A 24,670-nucleotide genomic window follows, 5' to 3' on the forward strand; every position below is an offset into this window, starting at 1 on the left:
CCAGGCATCAAACAATGACAATATTGAGACCGCTGTCTTTAACATCTTCTTTAATCCAATTTCCGTTAAAAAAAATCTTCAAAGGGCCTCATATTTTTGTAAACTAGATCATTCCAGATTTCTCTCTAAATCATCCTAATGCATTTTTGGATGCCATTCATAGGGAAAAACATGTAGCACACACATCAACTGTATCTTAATCCTTAACCTTATACATGACAGCGAAGAGCAAGCATCTCTGATGTTCTGCATCATATATTTAATTTCTAAGAACTTTAAATCTCATGGGAATGACAAAAGTAACTGACACATCTATAAAATAGGCCATCAATCAGATTCTCCTGGCTTTTGAATCCTGGTAATAAAGAGAACATTTTCAAATAGGAAACTGTCTCTTTTATTTATAGATATTCAACTGGAAATAAGGTGCTGGTAGAATGTTCTTTCCATATCTTTTTCATAGTATGAAAACAGGGTTACAGAGCAATTGATTTATCATCACACTCAATTAGGTGCCTCTCCTACTATCTCTATTGTGACAATAGGCAGGGGCTCATATAGATCTTTCATTAAAGAAGTCGTTGAGAAAGCTAAGGTTCACTGCATGCCTAAATGGCTTGTAGCTGACCCATTAGGCCATTAACTGGCCATTAATATTGTTTAACCTCAGACCTTGCAGATAAAACAAAATTATTGTCATGTTATCTGGACAAAATAACCTTAGCCACCTTAACAAGTATATAATGTGAACGTACTATCATCCAATTCCATTAAGCTGTGGGGTTCATGTTCAGAGCTATGTTAGGGAAGCTGAGTACACATCACCTCCTGGATTAACACTAATGGAATTTAGGTGCTTTAGTCACCGATAAACTGTGTGGTACATGACTCCCCCGCGCCAGGTTTGGGCTTGTCCAGCTAACACTTCAAAACAATAATCTCTTACAGGATTGTTTCATTTCTTGTCCAAATATTGCACTGAATCTGTTCTTCTTTATTGTTAGGCCTTGTCTACACTACAAGATTATGTCATCTTAAATTAATTATGTCAACTTAAGTTGGCATACAGTTGCTGCAGTTATTAAATCACTTGCATATGTACACACTGCACTCTTTGTATTGGAGGTGTGCACACTTACCAGAAAGCAGTGGATCCTGGGGGAGCTATCCCACAGTGCAACTCATCACCATCCAGGGCCGGGAAACAAAGTTTTTCAAAAGTTTTTGTTACGCCTCACAGGGCCAAAGAAAGTCACATAAGGGTGACTATACGGGTTCAATTTCCCATAATGCAGTGTTCACCAACCTATGATTTAATTTGCATCCCATAATATATCACACTTCTTTTCAGACTCCCCTCAGACCTGCCTGTCCTCTTGGCCATCTTTCCACTGCCAGCATGCGCATTACAACCACAAGGCACCCGATCTTGCAGTATTTGCAGAGCCACAGATCCGCTGCTGGGAACATGATTCCTTGGAGGCTAGATTGCTGTGGGACACAGAAAGACAAAATTCATGGCTGTTGGTGGCCTTCATGGAGCAGCTTCAGATGGTGGAGCAGCAGTTCTGGGCCCAAGGAACAACCAGTGACTGGTGGGGTCTCGTTGTCATGCAGGTTTTGGAGGATGAACAGTGGCTGCAGAATGTCTGGGTACACAGGGCAATGTTCTCAGCTCTGTTTGACAAACTTGCCCCAGTCTTCCTGTACAGGGACACCAAAATGAGAGTCTCACTCACTGCTGAGAATGGAGTGGTGATTACATTGTAGCAACTTGCAATGTCAGATTGTTACTTGTTAGCTGGGAATTAATTTGGAGTCAAGAAATCTAGGGGGAGTGGTCATGCAAGTGTATAGGGCCAGCAATCGTGTCTTGGCATGCAGGACTGTGACTCTGGGCAATGTGCAGGACACAGTGAACGTTTCTGCAGAAATGGGGTTCCCAAGCTATGGTGGGGCAATAGATCTCACACCTTCCATTATTTTGGCAGCAGACTACCCAGCCACAGTGTACAGCAACAGAAAGGGCAACTTTCTATGGCAAAGCTAACAGCAGTGGGTAAACAGGGATGCTTTAGTGATAACAGTGTGAGCATGTCAGGGAAGGTGCATGATGGGTATATCTTTAAGAATATAGGACTGTTCAGAAAGCTGAGAGCGTGCACTCTCTTTACTGACTGATGAATTACCATTTGGAATGCTCAAATTCCAGTAGCGATCCTAGGAGACCCACGGTACCCTTTGTTCTCATGGATTATGAAGCCATACATTGGTCACTTAAACAGCACCTATGAGCACTTCATTGTCAGCATCAGCAAGTGCAAAAAAGATTGTGCCTTTTGGTGATTTGGAGGGTCACTGGTATTGTCTACTTATAAGATTGGACCTCAGTGAAAAAATATCCCAATGATTATAGCTGCCTGCCATGTTCTGCATCATGTCTGTGAAGCAAAGGAGGAAAAGTTGCTGCTAGGGTGGAGAGGTTGTCTGCTGAATATGAACAGCCAACTACAAGCGCTAAAAGAAGAGCTCAGTGAAGGGTTATATGTGTCAGGGAAGCTTTGAAAGGCTGTTTTAATAGTGAGACGGAGTGGGATATATTGCTGTGGTGTGCTCTCCCTGCATGTGCACTTTTGTAGCTCTGTATGAATCTTGTAGTGAGTGCTGTTGGAGGGGGGGAATATCACATTGCTAGTGAAACTATTGACATTGTCTGAGAAGAGTATTATGGGCTCTGTGGCGGGAAAGTGGTGTATATAAGACCTGCTCAGCACCAGCTGCTCTATATTATGTATAAAAAAGATTAGTTATGCCCCCAAAATAGAATATATGCTGTGATATAAACAAAGCAAAATAAAAAAAATAGAACTTTGTAAGACTGAATAAATTAAAGGAAACAGAATTTACAAAGGGGGAAGAACAGACAATTCTGTTTTAGGTAGACGTACACCGAGTGCAGCTGCAGTTGTCTTTAATATCCCCCAGGTGGAGTGGTAGGGTTAGTGCAGTGGCCTTTGAAGCCACATGGAACGTTGAGTGGTGGAGGAAAGGCAGTCTGGACACTGAGTTGTTTATGAGCTGTAGAGAGAGGTGTTCACAGGACTGTTAGATTGGTAATCTACCAGAGTTTGCAGCATCCCTGTTTGCTGCCTGGGAAGCCCCATTACGTCATAGTGCCTCTCCCTCTGCCTTACCTGCATGAACACGTGGGTCTGTCTCTCTCCAGTCATTCTTCTCCATGCTGTCTGCAAGGGTCGTCCTTCAGACTTTGCTCTTGTTCTCTGAGGCAGCACTGGCTTGCTGTGTCTCCTGAAACATGTAATCCTGAGTTCTGTTCTTTCTCCTTTGTAGCTGCTCAAGCATTCTACACATGTGAGCTGGGTCTGCATGTGAGTGCCCTTTTGAAAGGGTGAAAATTGGAGTTAGGTGGTCAAAATAGCGGCTGTCGAAAGGGAGCACCTGCTGCCATTATCAGATTGGCATTTCGATCCGATCTTTCGATGTGCTGCTGCAGGTCTTTCGAAAGAGAGTGTCCGCACAGCTCCAAGCCCTCTTTCGAAAGAAGGGAGACAGGAAATGCTGTGGATGGGGTCCCATGGTCAGCAAGCCCTTCCGGGGCCACAGCCAACAGCCTCCTTTAAAAGGCCCCTCCCTCCACCCTCCCCTCTGCACGAGCCAAGGGCTGCCCAGCCTTTCCCAGCTTGACAGAGCCCACCTGTGCCCATGATGGAGGCCCAGCGACAGATCCTGCAGGAGGACACCCTCATTATGGATGCCCTGCTGGCAGTGCTGTGCACCATTGCCGCAACTGCACCCTATTTCATAGGGTGGCTGAGTGGTCCCCCTGGGGCTGTAGGGCTCCCCCAGCCAGGGCACTGCCAGGCACCCCCCCCAGATTCCCCGACACCTCTGGACCCACCCCAGCAGCACTGACTGGTGGGAGCACGTGGTGCTAGAGGAGTGGGATGAGGAAAGGTGGCTGCAGAACTTCTGCATGTCGAGGCAGACCTTTGACAAGATCTGCCACTGGCTCGCCCCTGCACTCCAGCACCAGGACACCTGCATGTGGCCAGCCCTCACCCTGGAGAAGCAGGTTGCAATTGCCATCTGGAAGCTGGCCACCCTGGACTCCTACCGCTCCATGGGACAGCAGTTCAGGGTAGGCAAGGCCACCGTCGGGTCTCTATTTATGAAGGTAATATGGGGCCAGGTGGGTTGGGGGGGCTGGGGCAAGGGGAACCCACCACTGCAAGGGGCCGGATGGGGCAGGGGCTGGATGGGTGGGTGGCAAGGGGCTGGATGGGGTGGGGGCTGGATGGGAAGGGGGCAGGGGCTGAATGAGAGGGGGGCAGGGGGCTGGATGGGATGTGGGCAGAATGGGCCCAAGGCAGGGGGAGACATCTGCCACACCTGAACTAGAGCACGTGTCCCCCTTCATCCCCTGCAGGTTGTCAGACCCATCAATACGATGCTGCTCCATAGGGTCGTCCGCCTGGGGGATCTGAACAACACCGTTGCCAGCTTCCAGGACCTGGGCTTTCTGAACTGCATCAGTGCTTTGGATGGCGCACGCATCCCCATCCGTGCCCCGCCACACAGCTCCGGCCGGTACATGAACAGGAAGGGCTGCCATTCGGTGGTGCTCCAGGTCCTGGTGGATGTGAGGGGCTGGTTCACCACCATCTACGTGGGCTGGGCCAGACGCACCCACAATGCCTGGATCTTCTGGAACTCCAGCCTCTGCCGGTGCATGGGGGCCGGCACCTTCGTCCCCAAGCGGGAGATCCTTGTGGCAGAGGACATCACCATGCCACTGTGCATGGTGGCAGATGCGGCGTACCCCCTGCAGCCGCGGCTCATGAGGCTGTACACACGACACCTCGACCCCGCCTGGGAGGCATTCAGTTGGTGCCTCAACCATGCCCACAACATTGTGGAACGGGCCTTCAGGCACCTAAAGGGGTGGTGGAGGTGCCTGCACACACGGCTGGAGGTCGGGGTCCTCAATGTGCCCCAGGTGGTGGGCGCCTGTTGCATCCTCTACAATGTTGTGGACGGAAAGGGGGATGCCTATGCTCCTGGGGGGCCCTCCAGTCAGTGCTGGTTATGAGCAACTGGGCACTGCCCCCATCCCCCAGGCCCATTGGACAGCCACCGCACCTGGGAAGCCCTCAGGCAGGCCTTTGCCGATGGCCACCTCTGACCCACATGCACACCCACATCCCACTCTCATCTGCCACGCACCATCTCTGCCATCCCCACGCCCACCACCACCGCATCCGCACACCCGCCACCCGCCATCCCCCTGAGGAGCACAGCATGGACTGGTGAACAATAAAATAAACATTTATCTACACTATTTCCATTGCTATGTACGGGGGGGGGTGGGAACCTAACTTGTAGGGGGGTGGGGGAACCTAACTTGGAGGGGAGAGAGCCACTCGTTGCGGGGCAGGGGTGGTGGGCTGTGAGCCCCATCGGCCCCTGGAGCCCCTGCTTCCATGGTGCGGGGTCCCTGGTTGGGAGGAGAGGGTGCGGGTAGCACCTGCAGATAATGCCAGCAAGTGGGCCTAGTGGGGGCGGAGGGTGCGGGCTCAGTGGGGGCAGGGAGGGCAGGCTCAGCAGGGGAGCTGCTGGGGTGGGGGCCAGAAGGCAGGCAGCGGTGGCCGTATGGTCCCGGAAGTTGTGACCAATGTCCTCCAGGGTGGACAGCAGCCTCTCCCAGGCTGCCCTCCTCCACTCCATGTCAGCCTGGGTGAGCCTCAGGTGCTGTTCGGCCACCTTGGCCTGGTGCTGGCTGGCTGGGTCCTTCTTGGCCCGGCGGGGGGCCCTCTGGCCAGGGCCCCGATGGTGCACTGCCTGGGGTGGTGTCCAGGCACCTACGAGGGCTGCAGGGAGCGGGGGCTCTCGAGGATGAGGGACAGCCCAGGGCTCTCCCGGCCCATGGATGGTGGGGCTGTGTGGAGAGGAGGACAGCATGTCAGTAATGTGCCCTGGATGGAGGGGACCAGGCTGTAGCCCACCTGTCCAAGCCCATCCCATGGGGCCCCTGCCACCCTCAAGGATACTGACCCTTCAAGGTGCACTGCCCTGCCCCCCACAGGCTGGGCCTCCCGGCCTGGGGGTGCATCCAGGGGTCTCTCATGCAGGTGGCCCTTCCCGGACTGCGGTGTGCAGGAACCAGGTGCTGTCTGGCACTGACCAGCTGCCACCCCTGTGTGGCTTGCAGCACTGCCCACTGAGGGCAGGTGCTGGGCATCGCTGGTGCGCCACCGCGGGGTGCCACATCCCATGTGGGGGGTGGCCTGTGTGCGGCCTGGGACCACTGGTCAAGTGTGCGGATGACTAGCCGTCACATCGCCCCCACCCTGTGGAGCAGGTGTGTGCCCCTCCCTGTACGTACCGGAGGGTCCCTTGGTGACACCCAGGGATGTCAGGCTCCCAGTCACCTGGCTGAAGGAGTGGGAGGGGAGGACGATGGTGAGGTCTCCCTCCTCACTCGACCACTCCCTGGTCCCCTCGCCCTCCTGGGTCCCCAGTCTGGGCTGCTCCTCCTCCTTCTCCAGCTGCAGCTCCTCGGACAAGGTGTCCAGGAATGACAGGGGTGGGGAGCTCTCCTGGGGCCCTAGGGTGCCCTGGAACTCCCGATAGTAGGAGAATGTTGCTGGAGATGCCCTGGAGTGGCCAGCCTGGTCCTTGGCCTGGGCACAGCTCTGCCGCAGGTCATTGACCTTGGAGCGTACCGGCTCTGTGGTACACTATGGGTGGCCCGTGGTGTGGAGGCCCTGTGCCAGGCGGCCGAAGGTGGTGGCATTGCACCGCTCGACCCCCATCTAGTGCAGGACCTCCTTGTCCTTCGATAGGCCGAGGAGGTCCCGCAGCTCCCGCTCCGTCCAGGAGGGGGCCCTTTTTTTTTCTGCCCCGGGAGCCCCGGGAGCCCTGCGGGGGCTCGGTGGGGGGGTGTGGTGTTCGCAGGGGGGCTGGCTGCTGGCCATGCTGTGGCGCTGGAGCGTGCAGCTGGAGCATGTGCAGAGGCTGCTCCTAGCATGCTCTCAGCTTCCTGCCACAGGTTTCCTGCATGCATGCGGCTTTAAGGCAGCTGAACACAGGGACCATAGAGCCCCACTGCTCCAGCTGACCGTTGCCATGGTGGGCCCATATTTCGAAAGAGTGGACTGTGGAGTGTCTCCACGTGTACTATTTCAATTTAGTATTTCGAAAGGGAGCGATCTTCCTGATCTGGATTTCAAAGTCTGCGCCCCGTTCTTTTGATTTTCTTTCGACAGACGGGTTTACACGTGTGGACGTTCCTCCCACTCTTTCAAAAAAGGGCCACTTATTTCGATTTTTTGTGCATGTGTAGACACAGCTGTGGTGAAGAGATCTTCAAGGCCACAGTGCCAGCAGCTGTAAATACAACACAGCGGAAACACTCCAGAAACCAAAACTTAGGATCCTGAGCTCATTCCCCTCAGTTCCTTGCCAGCTGCATGTACTACATTCTCACTTTTTGGGATTGATACAGTGTGGTGCCAGCCACAGCACAAAGCTATGGAGAATATGACCTTTGCAGGGGGAAAGGGAGCTGAGAAGAAATGGGTGTGGTGGTGCAGGAGGAGAAATAGCGCACAGATGAGTAAATGCCTAGGTCTGCACTAGAGAATTTTGTTGACAAAACAACACTTCTGCCAACAGCGCCTCCTGTCCATGATTTCTATAGGCAAAAATGTCATGTAGATGCTCCGGGGGACCCTTTTGTCAACAACAGCAACCCCACCTCCATCACAGCTCTATGCGCTCTGCCACTTGTAACGGTGCAGGGGGCCCCAGAAACCCATGGCAGGAAGATGAAAGCCTGAAAACAGGCCAGCAGCACACCATCTGCACCCACGCCCTTTCAGCTACTTTGCAGCATCTCCCTAGGCCATGCCAGTCAGCCAGCAGCCCCGCAAGACCCCATGGCCATCAAGAGAGCTGCTGGAAGGGGACCAGGACCCGTCTGCAGCATAGATGGCAGGCTGTTCACTCCAGATGGGGCAAAACGACAGCCATCAGGATGACTTGCAGTGCCTGCAGCATCTGGCCATTGGTCCAGGGCGAGCCTGGGAACTACTCCGGCATGCTTGAGGTCAGAGAAGAACTGGGTCTGTCACAGATGGCTAGAGAGCCCTGCAACAGATTTGCATTCCCTCAAGGAGGTAGGCAAGCTTTAGCATGGGCAGGGAACATGGGCGGAGGGGGCCTTTAAGGGGAAGCCTGGTCGAGGTCCCGAAAGGACTGGCCATCCACACAACCCTGTCTGATGGGCTTCCAGGGCCTGTTCTGTCGACAAAGTGGGTCTCAAAATATCAATCCCTCTTTAGTTGTAGACACAATCTGTCAACAGAGGTTTTGTTGGACAATCTCTTCCTGCAGACACTTCTCTCAAGAGAGGCTTCTAGTGTAGATGTAGTCTATGTGTATAGGGCAATGAAACTAAATACTGGCATTTATTTCCACAAAGAGTGGCAATTTTAGCTCATATTTCCCTCCTAAGTACGAATCAGCATGTGCCCTGATACTTTGGGGATTTCAGGTCTGTAATTTTGAAGCAAACTGCATATTTGCATACTTGCCAGAGGTTCTTTCCCCGGCATCAGGCTCACTCATGTCAGGACTGGAGGGTCTGCACTGGAGTTAGAAATACACCCTGGCTTGCCACACAGCTGGATCCACTGTTCCTTTGTCCCCCATATTCCTCCACTTCTTCCTCACCACCTCCTCCTTCTTGCTGTTCTCAGTGGTGACCTGTGGCTCGGGCTCCTCCAAAGTATCCATGGGGCTCTGGGGGTGGGGTCTCCACTAAAGGATTGCGTACAGCAGGTCTGTGGTTCCTCACCAGATTAATTGCTGGTGTCCATTGCCCTTTGGTATGCCTGCTGCAGGACCTGGGCTCTCAAGTTGTACTTCTGCTGGTTCCTGTTGTAGCCCTTCTCCTGATTACTTTGAGTGATATGCGCGTAGAAGGCCACATTTCTATGGATGGGTTGGAGTGGGCCTTCACAGCCTCTACTCCCCACAGACTCAGGAGATCCAACATCTTCCGTGCAGTCCAGGCAGGAATACGTCTAGAGTATGTAGCTGGCGTAGGCAACTGAGCAGCTGCACACGACAATGGAAAGCTGCTAGGATTGCTTGTCACGGTGGGTGCCCAAGGAAAAGGAATTTCAAATATTTGCAGTGCTTTACAGGGAGGGGTTGGCTCCCTATCCACCTGGCCCCTGGGCAAGGCAGTTGAGTTTACAACTGTGACCAATGCAATCACTGTGGGACATTGTGGGACAGCTCCTGAAGGCCATTAACTGCCCATGTAGGTAACACAGTGTCACCATGACACTGTATCAACCTAGCTATATCAACCTTCTCTACACCACTCAGGGAGATGGTGTTACCAACTTCGCATAGCAAGGCAGTTATGTTGGCAAGAGTGAAATTTAAGTGTAGACACATCCACAGCTAGGTTGACATAAGGTGCCTTGCATTGGTCTAAATGAGTCAAGTAGACAGGCAGAGCCATCCTGTCCATAGCACAAGGTGTGGTGGCTGCCCCAGGCTATGTGCTTTTGGGGGCCCTGAGGCAGCTGCTTCACCCATACTATGGCTGGGAAGAAGGGAAAGTTACCTGGAGCTGGGCTATGGGATTATCCGGAGCCAGGGTTGTGCTTGACAGTGGCAGCGGGGGTTGCCGCCTCTTCCCCTCCCTCCCTGCACCTACCATGCAGGTGGTGGGGCTATCAGCCTTCTCCACTGCACCACGTCACACTCTTGGACCTCTGCGCCTTGCTCCTCCACAGCAGTGGGAAGCGCATTGGAGCAGAGCAGGCTGCCACTCCTGCCTCCCTCATGGTGAGTGTGTGTGGAGGGAGGTGGCCCCTTGCTGCTGCTACCAACTGCTATGGGCAACCACAGGCCCCAAGTAATCACTGGCCCCAGGCTACCCCAACCGCGTTGCTGGATAAGGGGGCAGAGCACAGGGTTGGTGTTGCCCTGGGCCCTGTGCCTGCAGCATCGGTGAGGGGTTGCCTCAGACCCTGTCCCCATCTTGGGACACCCCTGAGACCAGGTCTAAAGAGTCTCTACATTTAAAACAATAGTTTTACTCATAAAATGGCCTTTCCTATCTCAAAAAGCATGTGAACCTCAGCACAGTTATGTAGAATACAAAAAGGATAAACAGTGATTAATCCAGAACACTTCTAAAATTTAACTTTGCGTATAATATAGTCAGACTCCCAAATTCTACATATATATGACATAATGGTTTGCTTAAATGGTAGTAAGCCAAGAGTGTAGAACAATTGAGACATATGTTCTGAGAAATAAAAATAAATATATGTCCATGTGTTTTCCATGGAACAGAGAGAGCAAAATCGTGATTATCAATAATATAAACAAAATATGTTGCAAAGCTTTATACAGACAATAATCTAAGCAGCAAACTTGGATTTCCACATTGCTTATATCCCAGCAGGTCAGCTATAATGAATGCACCAGTTCTCAAACATAATTTTTTACAAGATAACTTGCTTTCAAGTGAAGCAGTCAATAAACTCATTTGCAGGCACATTTCTCCACAGGAAAAAGAACCCAACCATAATGCAAAACAGAGTGTTGCTTTTGAATGTACAAGAAAATAGCAAATTCTAGGAAAAAGTAAACACATAAATTTAGTGGCAGATGTGCAGGAAATAAGAACGGAATAGAATAAGCAATTATGGCAGCATATAAATATGGTCTACAGTTCCTATAAAAGGATGGTCAGAAAACTGTAAGAGGTGTTGTACAGTTTACGCGTGTATATGTATCTATATCCATATCTCTGAAAGCGTAAATTATGTTTGCCAAGCTATCAAGGCAGATGTACCCAGCACTTCACAGCTTCATCGATTCTAAGGCAAGAAGAAAACATTGTGACAATCTAGCCTGGACCCCTGTATAACACAGACCACAGAACTTTCCCAAAATAATTCCTCAAGACTATCTTTTATAAAACATCCAATCTTCGTTTAAAAACTGTCAGTGATGGAGAATTCACCACTCCCCTGGGTAAATTGTTCCAATAATTAATTAACCTCACTATCAAAAATATGTATCTTATTCCAACCTCAATGGCCCTGGCAACACTACCCTGCCCTTTCAGAAGGGACATGCAAATTACAGGAGTTAGAAAATGCAAATGAGGTGCTGATATGAATATTTAGTACCTCATTTGCATAATGACGGCCACCCATCCCATTGAAGGCGATGATTTTAAAATAAAAATAGCCGGGTAGCCAGGGTTCCTTCAAAAGGGTGCCTCAATTTAGAAAGCATCCTTCTTTCCCCTCTCCCTCCCGCAAAAAAATTGCATTTTTGAATGGCTGTTATTTACATGCCCCTTCCAAATGGGAGGGGTAGTGTAGCCACGGCCACTGTGTTTAGCTTCAACTTCTAGCCTTTCGTAGTTTTATACTTTTCTTTTGTAAGCTGAGAAGCTCGTTATTCAGTATTTGTTCCCCATGCAAAAGCTTATGCATTGCAACCAAATGATATCTTAGCTTTCTCTTTGTTAAGATAAACTGAAGCTGTGTCTACACGTGCACGCTACTTCGAAGTAGCAGCACTAACTTCGAAATAGCGCCCGTCACGTCTACACGCGTCGGGCGCTATTTCGAAGTTAACTTCGACGTTAGGCGGCGAGACGTCGAAGTCGCTAACCTCATGAGGAGATAGGAATAGCGCCCTACTTCGACGTTCAACGTCGAAGTAGGGACAGTGTAGACGATCCGCATCCCGCAACGTCGAAATTGACAGGTCCTCCATGGCGGCCATCAGCTGGGGGGTTGAGAGACGCTCTCTCCAGCCCCTCAGCTCACTGGTGGCCGCGTGGAGCGGCCCCTTAAAGGGCCCCTCCCCCGCCCTGACTGCAGGAGGCTGAGGCAACGTGCAGGCTCCTGCCTGCACACGCGGCGGTGAGCCTGCACAGCCCTCAGCCCCTGACAGCAGCCATGGCTGCCCAGCAGCCCCCCCAGCGCCCCCAGGGGACCCCCCCCAAGGGGAGCCAAGGCAGCCAGCAGAGCCAGAGGACCAAGCAGTCTGGTAAGCGGCAGCGGGGCCCCTCTTGGATGGAGGCCGAGCTGCGGGACCTGCTGGGGCTCTGGAGCGAGGAGGAGGTACTCCAGGTAATGGGGAGCAAGAGGCGGAACGTGGATGCGTTCACTCGGCTGGCCGACGGCCTGGCTGCCCGGGGTCACCCTGCTCGCACTCCGGACCATGTCCGGAGTAAGGTCAAGGAGCTGCGGCAGGGTTACGCCCGGGCCCGGGATGCGGCCAGCCGATCTGGGGCCGCCCCCGTCACTTGCCCCTTTTACAGGGAGCTCAGGGACATCCTGGGCTCCCGGCACACCTCCTCCCCTCCGGCCACCCTTGACACCTCGGCTGACGAGCCCGAGCAGGCCCTGCAGCCGGAGTCCGCCCCGGAGGTAAGCCCTGCACCCCAGGGGCCCCCCCCGGAGGCCATCCCCGGGACATCGCGGCAGGAGGAGGAGGAGGAGGAGGAGGGGGGCTCCTCCTCCACCGATTCCAGCCTGCAGATCCTCCTCCTGCCATCCCGGAGCAGCAGCAGGGCCTCCGACCCCCGGGGATCTCCGGACCGTGGGAGCGGACCCACAGGTAGGTACCCCTCTCTGGTGGACACCCCGGGGCTTGAGGGGCGGGGGGAACAGAGATGTGTCCAGGGCCCCCCACACGCTCACATGGCCATGGCCCCAAGGACACCAGGGCCATGGCCCTCACAGCACTGCAGCCATCAGCCCCTGCCCCCCGCCACCCTGCATGACAGTGCCATGCCCCATCCCCGGGCCAGGGGGGAGCAGAACCTCGAGGGGCCCCCGGGCGGAGGGGGTGGGACACCCCGCAGCAGCAGCATGCGATGGAGTGGGGGGAGTGCCAAAGGGAGACTCAGGCTACATATGAGCCACCCGAGCCGAGGAGCTCCCAGGGCCAAAGGAGGATCCTGGCGCTACAGCTGGCAGGTGACACCTCTGCCCTGAACAAACAGGAGGGAGGAGTCGAGCTGGCTTGGAATTGGGGGTCGAGGGCGGGGGCCACAGGTAGAGGCTAGGGGAAGGGAGAGCTGGTAGGCAGCCAGCCAGAGGAGAGGGAAAGCTGCATCCCAGAGGGGCCCCCCTTGGGGTCTTCTCCCAACGATGGGTTGGAAGGACTGTCTCTTCCGACAGCTGGTGCTGTCACTCCTGCCAGAAACTGGCCATCTGTGGCCTAAGAAACCTCTCCTGCTCTCAGACCCTGCGGGGTGAAGTGAGAGTCGCTCCCACCAGGGGACGGGGTGCAGGGCAGGGGGACCCCTGAACCCCATCCATCACAGCAGCATCTCCCGGGGACGGGGATGGGGAACCTGCAGCACAGGGCGGGGGGGACAAAGGCCACGGCTCGGGGCCCACACTAACGCCTGTCTCCATTCTTCTTTCCCCCCTCCTCTCCTGTGTCCTGCACCTGCACCTGCACCATCTGAAGGACCGGAAGAGAGCGCCGGCGAGGCATCAGTTGTCCCGGAGAGCCCTCCGGGACCCTCGCTCCAGGGCAGCCCCTCGGCCGAGGAACCACCGGCCCCGCGGAGGGCCAGACGGCGGACCCTGCGCCTGCTACCGGCGACGGCCACAGACCCCCAGCTGCTGGCCATCCTCCGCCGGCAGCTGGAGGTGTCGGAGCAGCATCTCCGGCTGCAGGAGCAGGCACTGGCCTGGCGCAGAGAGGCATGGGGGGCCTATATGGACACCATCAACCGCCTGGTTGATTACCTGGCCCCACATGCCGCGCCGGCCGCGCCACCGCCCGCCATGCCCGCTCCTGCAGCCCCACCACCAGCTGCTCCAGCCGTCGCCGGGCCGTCCGCCGTCGCCCCACCACCTCCCCGCGAGGGCCACCGCGCCGAGGGACCCCTGGAGCCACCCAAGACTCGCCGGCGCCGCTACCTTCCGGTGGAGCCCGCTCCCACCCAGCCGTGCACCAGACTGCAGGCCCGCCGGAGCTCCCGGCCGGGCACGCCCACTGCTGGGCTGTAGGGGCGAGGGGCCCGGGACGTGGCCCCCCCCCTTGTTGGACAGACTTTGGGGACTGGGTGGGGGGTGTGGGTGTTGCCCCTGTTTGCCCTGTCCCCCCCCGTAAATAGTTCTCCCCGTTCTCCTCCCTGCTTTTTGTTTTTCTTTTGATGGCGCACAGTGCTTTCATTTGTTGTTGTACATAGTTTTATTTGTGCCCATCTTGGTTTTGTTGAATGTTTGTCCCTCCTCTTTGGTTTCTGTTTCACATATATATATTTTTTTATTTAAAAAAAAAAAAAATTCGTTGAGACAAAAAAAACATTTACGTTCACCCACAAGTTCATGCTGTCATTTCTCCTGGACAAGTGTGGGGGGGCGGTGGGGTGCTCCATGGTGGTGTGGGCGTTGGGGCAGGAGTGTGGGGGAGGAAGGGGTGGGCAGTCGGGGGCCTGGGCAGAGTTCACCCCGCGGCCTGTTGCTCGAAGTGGGCCCGCAGGGCCTCCCGGACCCGGGTCCCCTCTGGGTCCACCTGCCGACTGGGGGCAGCAGGTGGCTGCACGTGTGCCCTGCCGGCCTCGGCGGCCCAGCCCTGCAGAAAGCTCTCCCCCTTGCTCTCCACGAGGTTGTGCAGGGCGCAGCAGGCACCCATAATCTGGGGGATGTTGTTGGGGCTGGCATCCAGGCAGGTCAGGAGACATCACCAGCGTCCCTTGAGGCGGCCAAATGAACGTTCCACCACCTGGCGCGCACGGTTCAGGCGGTCGTTGAAGCGCTCCTGGCTGGCGGAGAGGTGGCCCGTGTAGGGGCGCATGAGCCATGGCCGGAGGGGGTAGGCCGCATCCGCGATGATGCAGAAGGGCATGGTGGTGTCCCCAGGAGGGATCTTCCGCTGGGGGATGTAGGTCCCCGCCTCCAGCCGGCGGCACAGGCCCGAGTTCCAGAAAACCCGGGCGTCGTGGGTGCTGCCAGGCCAGCCCACGTAAATGTCCTAGAACCGTCCCCGGCTGTCCACCAAGGCCTGCAGGACGACTGAATGGTAGCCCTTCCGATTGAGGTATCGGCCTCCGCTGTGGTCCGGGGCGCGGATGGGGATGTGAGTCCCATCCAGAGCCCCGAAGCAGTTGGGGAAGCCCAGGGTGGCAAAGGCGGCGACAGTGGCACGTGGGTCCCCCAGCCTCATGAGCCTGTGCAGAAGCATGGAGTTGATGGCACGCACGACCTGCAGAGAAAGCACATGGGACAGCCCCAATGAGGGGTGAGCAGGGTGTTCATGGCCCTGCCCTGCCCTGCCCTGGCCCCCCTGCCCTGCCGTGCCCTGCCCTGCCCTGGCCTGGCCTCCCCCTGTGGGTTCTCTTACCTCCATGAAGACAGCCCCGATGGTGGCCTTTCCGACACCAAACTGCTGCCCCACGGATCGGTAGCTGTCCGGAGTGGCCAGCTTCCAGACAGCGATGCCGACCCGTTTCTCCACAGGGAGGGCACGCCTCATGGCAGTGTCCTGGTGCCTGAGTGCGGGGGTGAGCCACTGGCACAGCTCCAGGAATGTCTGTCGGGTCATCCTGAAGTTCCGGAGCCAGTGGTCGTCGTCCCACTCCCCAAGCACCAGCCGCTCCCACCAGTCGGTGCTGGTGGGGTAGCTCCACAGCCGCCGGCGTGTGAGGCGGGGGGTGGGGCGGGGTGCTGCAGGGGTAGGGGCTGAGCCCTGCTGCCCTGGGGGCATCTCCTCCCCTGAGGCAAGAAGGTGCTCAGCTGCCCCCAACATGACATGAGCCAGGGCAAACCCTGCTCCTGCCGGGAGGGCTGGGTGGACCTCTAGCTGCTGCTGCTGCTGCTGCTGCTGCTGCTGCTGGGGGTCCATGACTGGGGCGCTCGGGGTCTGTGTGCCTATATGGCTCCTCAGACCGCGTGCTGTGCAGGCTGAGTGTATGTGGGAGGGGCCCTTTAAGGGAGTGGCTAGCTGTTGCCCCAGAAGCGCTAGCCCGCCCGTTGACCCTGTGTGCAGCTGTGCCTGGCATCCCTATTTCGATGTGTGCTACTTTGACGTGTAGACGTTCCCTCGCTGTGCCTATTTCGATGTCGGGCTGAGCAACGTCGAAGTTGAACATCGACGTTGCCGGCCCTGGAGGACGTGTAGACGTTATTCATCGAAATAGCCTATTTCGATGTCGCAACATCAAAATAAGCTATTTCGATGTTGGGTGCACGTGTAGACGTAGCTTGATTGAGCTCTTTGAGTCTGTCATTATAAGGCACATTTTCTAACCGTTTAATTATTGTTGTGGTCCTTTGTTAAACCCACTCCAATATATCTGAACTGCAGGCACCAGAAATGGACACAGCGCTCCAGCAGCAGATGCAGTTCCAAATACAGGGGTAAAATAACTTCATGTCTCCAATTCAAAGTTCCCCATTCTGACATCCTACTGAACAGAGTACAGTATTGGGATGATTTCACTCCCTGCAAAGGGATCAGCCTACCTCTTCCAATACTGATTAATCATCTATATTAGGCTTTGTCTACACTTGCATTTCTCTTTCAAAAGAGGTATGCAAATGAGGGAAATCAAAAATGCAAATGAGGTTCATATTTGCGTATCTGGCCCCTCATTTGCATACTCTAATTTCTAAAGTGCTTCTTTGGAAAGAAGAAAACCAGTGTAGACACTCCTCTTTTGAAAGTAAACCCCATCTTTTATGGGAAGAAGGATTCTTTCGAAGATGGGGTTTACTTTCAAAAGAGCAGTGTCTACACTGGTTTTCTTCTTTCGAAAGAAGCTCTTTCGAAATTAGAACATGCAAATGAGGTCCCCGATATGCAAATCTGCACCATTTGCATTTTCAATTTCCCTCATTTGCATACCTCTTTCGAAAGAGGAATGCAAGTGTAGACACAGCCTTAGAGAGTATTTTTTATTGTAGGAGCTTCTAAAATACCTCTAAAGAACAAATATTTTCCCTTTGAATTGCTTTCAAAACAATTTGCTGGGGAGAGAGTACATTTGGATTTCCTTAGGAAGCCTTCACCTTACCCTTCCCTACTTCTAATTGTGCTGGATGAACTCTATGGTACATTAGAAGTGTGTTCAACCTACCTCCAATTTAGCAAAGAATTCTAAGTAAATGGAGTTATGAATCAGAGTCAAAGTTGTATGGAACAAGCCTTAGCTTGCTTGCTAATGCCTCTCCTCTCTTTTGAAGGCATGGCAAAATATTTTTATTTAAATAGAAATACATAATAATATACATTTCCCTTGTCCTGTCCCCATCTTTTATGCTTACCCAGGGGTCAGCAACCTTTCTGAGGCAGAGCGCTGAAATTGGAGCTTTTGACCTCTATGTACAGTCCAAATGTCGATGACAAATTTTAAAGTCACTAAGACTATGTCTACGCTTGTCCGGAACTTTGAAGGGGGCATGGTAATCAGGGTGATGGGAGATTGCTAATGAAGTGCTGTGATGCATATGCAGCACTTCATTAGGCTAATCTCCCCCGCGGCAACTTTAAAGCTCCAAACTTCAAAGTGCCAGCATGCCATGTAGCCGTGGTCACTTTGAAGTGCCGGTACTAGTTCAAGGCGCCTGCAGCTAAACGGTATACCAGCACTTCAAAGTTTGACACTTCGACGTTGCTGCAGGGGAGAATTAGCCTAATGAAGTGCCGCATATTCATCACAGTACTTCATTAGTAATCTCCCATCAGCCTGTCCCCTTTGAAGTTTGGGGCAAGTGTAGACACAGCCTAATAGTCCTGCTTACAGAAGCTTCATTGACAAATAAGGTGAGATGCTGAGCTTTATTGTTTGGCTGGTAGCAATAGCTGTTTTTTTCCTAATCCACAGATGTCATGGCTTTCAGCAAGCTCCTGGCTACATGGGGGAGGAGGGGCAGAGTTGAGCTCCTTCCTTATGGGCTGATGAAAATTGGCTTGCGTGCTTCTCCTGGCATGCCTGACCCCTTTGCTAACCCGAGCACCCCTCATATTGCACATACAGGTTTATCACAGAAAAAGCTTGTAGGAGCCTCCTCATAAAACATTGGGAAGATTGGTATCTTGAGGCCAATGTAAAAATATAGGTAAAAAAAGTCTTAATTATTTTTAACCAGAGACAGTGAGAAAAAAGTTCGATATTTATGTGAAAAGTAGGAAAAACGTGACGTGTTTTAATAGACATTTATTTATTTTTTTTAACAATGTTATTATTTTCTTTTTCAAACAGGGAAGGCTTTTTGGACACTTTGCACGCAATTGTGAATTTAACCTGGCTCGCAAGGATAAGTTTAGTCCAGAGATTTTTAGTTTCATAGACCTGCTAGTGAAATAAGAAATTCATATCAGTTTAATTTAGTTTCTCATTAAAGGTGATGCACTACAGAAGCTAAAATTAAACAGACTCATGGTGCATCTACACGTGCATTTCTCTTTTGAAAGAGGCATGCAAATGAGGTAAATTGAAAATGCAATTGAGGTCTAAATTTGCATATTTGGCACCTCATTTGCATATTTTAATTTCAAAACAGCTTCTTTTTCGATGCTGCTCTTTTGAAAGTAGACCCATCTTCGAAAGAATTGTTCTTCCCTTTATTTAATGGGAAGAAGGATTCTTTTGAAGATGGGGTTTATTTTTGAAAGACTAGCTTCTACACTGGTTTTCTTCTTTCGAAAGAAGCTCATTCGAAATTAGAATATGCAAATGAGGTGGCAAATATGCAAGCATGCGCCTAATTTGCATTTTTGATTTCCTTCATTTGCATGCCTCTTGCAAAAGAGGAATGCAAGTGCAGGTGCACCCATTACGGTTTATTTCAAAATAGGTACTATTCCCTGTTTTAACAGCACCTATTTTGAAATAGCTACTTTGAAATAGGTGCTTTTCTTCAGCTATGTCTACACTACAGACATCTTTTGAAAGAAGCCATTCTGGAAGATCTCTTCTGAAAGAACTGTTTTTGAAAGAGAGTGTCCACACAGCCTCTGCTCTTTCAAAAGAAAGGGGTAGGATCCAAAAATCAGATGCAGTGAGATTTGAAAGAAGGGCCCTGAGAAATGTCTACACATATTTTCTTTTGAAAGAAACTTTTGAAAGAAGGTGTCCTTCCTGAAAGAGGAGTTGAAGAGCACTTTTGAAAGGAGTACTGCATCTTTCAATTTAATATCAGAAGAATGGTTTTTGTGTGTAGACGCTCTGAGGGATCTTTCGAAAGAGCCCCCTTCTTTTGAAAAAAATCAGTCTAAAGAACGTACTAGTGTAGACGCAGTCCTTGTGAAATGAGGTTTACCAAGTTTGAAATAAGTCAACAGCTATTTCAAATTAATTTCTAAATGGCGGTTGCTTTTAATAGACACTAGCTTAGGTATTTTGAAATAACTTTGCTCTATAGACCTGTCCTTGCAGTCTTTGACACACAGCTTTTCTGATTCCAAAAGAAAACCCTTAAAATCAACTGGTAATACTTTGACAGAAGCTGCTCCATAAGTATCCCTGTCATTTGACTCTCTTTCATAATGCCTTTCCCCAATATTTTGAACCAACATAATGTAAACATCAGTTTAAGGAAGAAATGACAACAGTTACATATGTAAATTCTGTAAACACTGATCTGGTCAAACTAAACTTGAACTACTTCCTTTGACTTTGTATCAGAGGGAGGATTTGTGCTAACTTGTGAGTGCTAGAGCTGTATGTAGATCTTGGCTACAGCAAAGTTTTTATTTACACTAGAAGCAGGGGTCATGCATGGGCAGGCCTGCACATGAGGTCACATGCACTCTTCGAGGAAGGAGGAGCCGGCTGGCAGCTATCAGTGGGGCTAGCAGGACAGAGGGCTGGTACCAGCAGCAGGAGTCCATGCCGTTCCCAGTCTTCGCTCACCAGCAGCAGCAGGGAAGATGCAGTAAGGTGGCTCCAGTTCACACAACACTGTTCTTCAACTGCACTGCTCCAGCCCCGAAGGAAATGTCAGGGCTGGAGAGGCACACTGTGCATGCTGGAGCTGCTGCCCTGCACCTGCCCTGCTGTGGCCAGTGAGTGCAGGGTGCAGTAGGGGAAGGTGCGACGTAGACACCTGATGCTAGCACTGGCCCTCCAACCTGCTAGCCCCCTGGTTGATGCCTGTGTTCCATCCCCTGCTGCCAATAACCTCTGACTAGAAGTTTATGTACCTGGGAACTATTCAAAAAAGTTACTGTTTCTCTGGTTCACTTATTTTAAACACTGATTTTCTGACCAGGGTGGGCAGAGACAAACTGTTTATCTTCAATTAGCTTACACCATAAGGTAAAATCAAATTATTAAACCATTTCATAGATAAAGGTGCAGCAAAGGTGGGACCTAAAAGTTGTGTAAAAAGTGATACAGCCATAAAGCACACTACCGGTTACACTTTTGAAGTTATACTTTTTAACGCATTATATATTGGCAAAAACAGCTGAAGCTAGTGGTGACATCTGCAGAAATTTCTCATTGAGGTGCTGTTCTCAGTGTTTACCTGCTCTAAGGTACTTTGGAGAAGTGCTTCTGTTTGTCCTACAGGATAACCAAAGCATTATTGACTTCAGTCAAGCAGTGTGAATGTCAGTGAGACATCTGTGTTATTTTTCTGGGTCAATAAGAACTTGAATGAAGAGTGCAAAGATAAGAATTGAGAGGCAAATGGATATGATGTCTTGTGTATTTGTGGCTTTTTGAATGAAAAACTTGGACAGTTTAACTGGTCGTGGAGTCCTGTAAATACAGAAACCTGTATACACCTTGTGACCTGAATTCATTTTTCTTTCATAAAATTTAAAAAAACCTCCATCATTTTGAGGCAATCTGCCCCACGCCTTCCCATCCTTTGTGCAACAGGATGAAGACATATTTTGTAGAACTAGGAATAAGGAGTTAAGACAGAAAGGGAACTGGAAAACAGAACGCTCCTTGGATGTCCCTTTTCCCACCATGTTAGACTTGCTATGTGATTTAGAGATGAACAAAAGCCTGATCCTACCAGGAGAACCAAGCAGGCGCAGCCATGTCCACTTGGGGAATCCTGTGGAACTCCAAGAAACCACAGGCACTTGAGTGCACAGTTTTCTTTGAAAGAACAGGGTATATTTATTGATTTTATTACATTTTTTAAAAGTCTTCATTTTATTCAGTCCTCAGTGAGTTACAACATTACCTGGCTAACATTATCCCCATTCTTCCTCCTCCAGTCCTGTCTCAGTGACATTACTACTCCTTCATTATATCTTGTGTTATATCTGCGCTATATTATAATATGTCTTGTGTTATATTATATCTCTGTTACTATTCATTATATCTTGTGTGATTAGTTTCAGGCATATTCTTTCAGGCATACTTTAATTTTTGCTATTTTGAGTGGGGTTTTTTTGGATGCTCTGTTAAACAGAGCATAAGCATTTCACCAGCCAGCTGTCAATTTCACCAGCTCAACTGGCCAATGACTCCTTCAAGAGGCTGGACTGCATAATGAAAACAATATTGAGTTGCTTTTCCTTGGGAGTGGGAACTAAATGAGGAGGATATCACATTATGACCTATAAACACTCCCAATTATTTAATAATATTAGCAATCTGGATACATGTGAGTCTTCTTAGACGGCAATTATTTATGCCATAGGCCTATCAATAATACTCATAAAATATATGAATCTTAATAGTTTGCTGAACTTATTTGTAAATTCTATTATAAGCTAATAATAAAATGCCATATGCAATACATTTTTGTCCAGATTTCTCAGGCAGTGGTAAAAATGTGAAGTGATTTGCCAAAGACCGCAGTTACCAAAGAGTTACAATCAGAGATACTATTAGAAAGCAGGACTCTGATGCTCAATTTTGGGCTCAGACCACTGGATCCCACTTCTCCTGGGCCCCAATTCTGCAGTCTTTCCTTTTTTCAGGATAGCACTGAAGCACATGCTTAAGTCCCATTGCCTAAAATTATCCACATGTTTCAGCGAATTGCTGACAAAAGATGGTCTTATGCATGTTTTGCTGAATTAAGGCCTTAAAATGATTCTGTGATTCTGTAGTCACTCAGAAACAAACCACTGGTCGCATATGGATGCTTGTTTACTTTTATAAATATACCTTCATTATATTTTTCATACAAATATTTAGACATTTTCCTAAGTAATGTTGAAATTTTAGAGTTATAAACTTTAAGATACATTTACAGTGCAGGTCATTTCGGCTACGTCTACACGTGCAGCCAACATCGAAATAGCTTATTTCGATGTTGCGACATCGAAATAGTCTATTTTGATGAATAACGTCTACACGTCCTCCAGGGCCAGCAACGTCGATGTTCAACTTCGACGTTGCTCAGCCCAACATCGAAATAGGCGCAGCGAGGGAACGTCTACACGTCAAAGTAGCACACATCGAAATAGGGATGCCAGGCACAGCTGCAGACAGGGTCACAGGGCAGACTCAACAGCAAGCCGCTCCCTTAAAGGGCCCCTCCCAGACACAGTTGCACTAAACAACACAAGATACACAGAGCTGAGAACTGGTTGCAGACCCTGTGCCTGCAGCATAGATCCCCAGCTGCCGCAGAAGCAGCCAGAAGCCCTGGGCTAAGGGCTGCTGCCCACGGTGACCATAGAGCCCCGCAGGGGCTGGAGAGAGAGCATCTCTCAACCCCCCAGCTGATGGCCTCCATGGAGGACCCAGCAATTTCGACGTTGCGGGACGCGGATCGTCTACACGGTCCCTACTTTGACGTTGAACGTCGAAGTAGGACGCTATTCCTATCTCCTCATGAGGTTAGCGACTTCGACGTCTCGCCGCCTAACGTCGAAGTTGGTGCCGCTACTTCGAAGTAGCGTGCACGTGTAGACGCAGCTTTCAAAGTGTAATTTTTTTCACTACTTTATGCACTGCAAATTTTTTCCACTTGTCCTAGGTAAAATAATTATTGCCATATAAAGGTCCAGAAAAGAAAGAAGCAGTATCTGCCAAAGGCTCAGGTATTTGGGACATCCATAGAAAAGTACATTCAAAGGTGTATATATAAGAAATCACTGCACAAGGATATGCACCTAAGCACATTGTAGTGAGTACTTCACTCACCAGGCAAAGCTCTAGCCAAAAAAGAATGCCTACTGTTTCTCTATTAAGGACAGCACTATGCAGAAGCCAGACAAAAGCAACCCAGGAAGGCTGACCACATGCATTCAGCGATAAAGGTTGCTATGCAACCTCTTGTGAGAATTTGCCAGCAACAGATGGACTTTTTGAATAGAATTAATGCCCTTTAAATCCATATTTTCAATATTGTCCAAGTATAATATCTGATACTTTATTAAATATTGTCATAATTAAAATATTTATAACGTAGCAACATAGGTGACTTATTATATACCTGCTGTGTGATATATATAGCTATCCATCTGGTGCTAACACTCAAAACAACAATATCAGATGGAATAGCTCTAGTTATTCTTCTTGATTGAGTCGCTGATGTCTGGAAACCCAGGCTGAATGGATGTGACCTGCAGCACTGAGGTCAAAAGTAGCAGTATGGTTGACTTAAATGGGCATGGGCTCATCCTGGTGCTTTGCCCTGATCTTGTATGTAAATGTTAATAGTGCTTCAATTTCAGTGACACTAGTATATGCTATTTCTTCTTGTGTGGCTTCCGATCATCTTAAAAAAGTGCTTTTCATTGCAATGTTTAAACCTATATAATAAAATATGAATATTTCCCTCAGTAATGATCCTGCTTTTAGGGCAGATTTAATCTATACTTGGTCATTTCTGATGGAGCTATAAATGGCCCAATTAATTAATTAGCTCCCAAATAATGTCAATGTAAGACTATTCATCAGGTGGGAGCACAATTCTAATCTTATACATACTGAATTGATTTGCGCAATATTCTATTTTTGACTGGCATTGTTCTCTCTCTAGCTGTGTGGAATTCCTATTGGCATCAACACGGCATCAGAAAACCTAATTTTCTTCTTTGGAAGGATTAATGGCCTAGGGGATAGAGGGAAGCAGTAGCTGTGATGTATCTTCATTTTATTTAGTGTTGTGCACAATCCCTCTCGACATTCTTATAAGCAAACTAGGGAAGTGTTTCTGAGATGAAACTATTATAAAATGAGTGCACAAATGGTTGAAAGACCTGCTCTGAGTCCGCTTCTACACAGGCAGGATCTTCCGGAAGAATGGAACCTTCTTCTGGAAGATCCAAGGAGCATCTACACATGCTAGGTGCTCTTCCGGAAGAAATCCAGAAGAAGGTGCCCCATCTTCCAGATTCCATACTCCGCTGCAGAATCAGGAAGAGGGCCTTCTTTGGGAAGATTCTTCTGGAAGAAGGCATGTGGAGACATTCCCAGGCTGCTTCTTCTGAAAGAAGTGGTCTGCCATGGCAGTGGACCATCGGAGAGCAGGAATGCTCCAGACGACCCAAGTGGACCCAGAGACCCCGTGGGAGGAAGCTGAGAGTATGAGACAGGCAGCACATACGGGGCTGCCTGCCACACTCTCCCAAGGCCCTGCAGTGCCCAGCAAGCCCTAGCCCGCAGAGATGGCCAGCGGACAGCACCCCGCACTCTCAGAGGAGCCCCAGG

The sequence above is a fragment of the Carettochelys insculpta genome, chromosome 1, assembly GCF_033958435.1.
Source record: "Carettochelys insculpta isolate YL-2023 chromosome 1, ASM3395843v1, whole genome shotgun sequence".
Classification (NCBI taxonomy): domain Eukaryota; kingdom Metazoa; phylum Chordata; order Testudines; family Carettochelyidae; genus Carettochelys; species Carettochelys insculpta.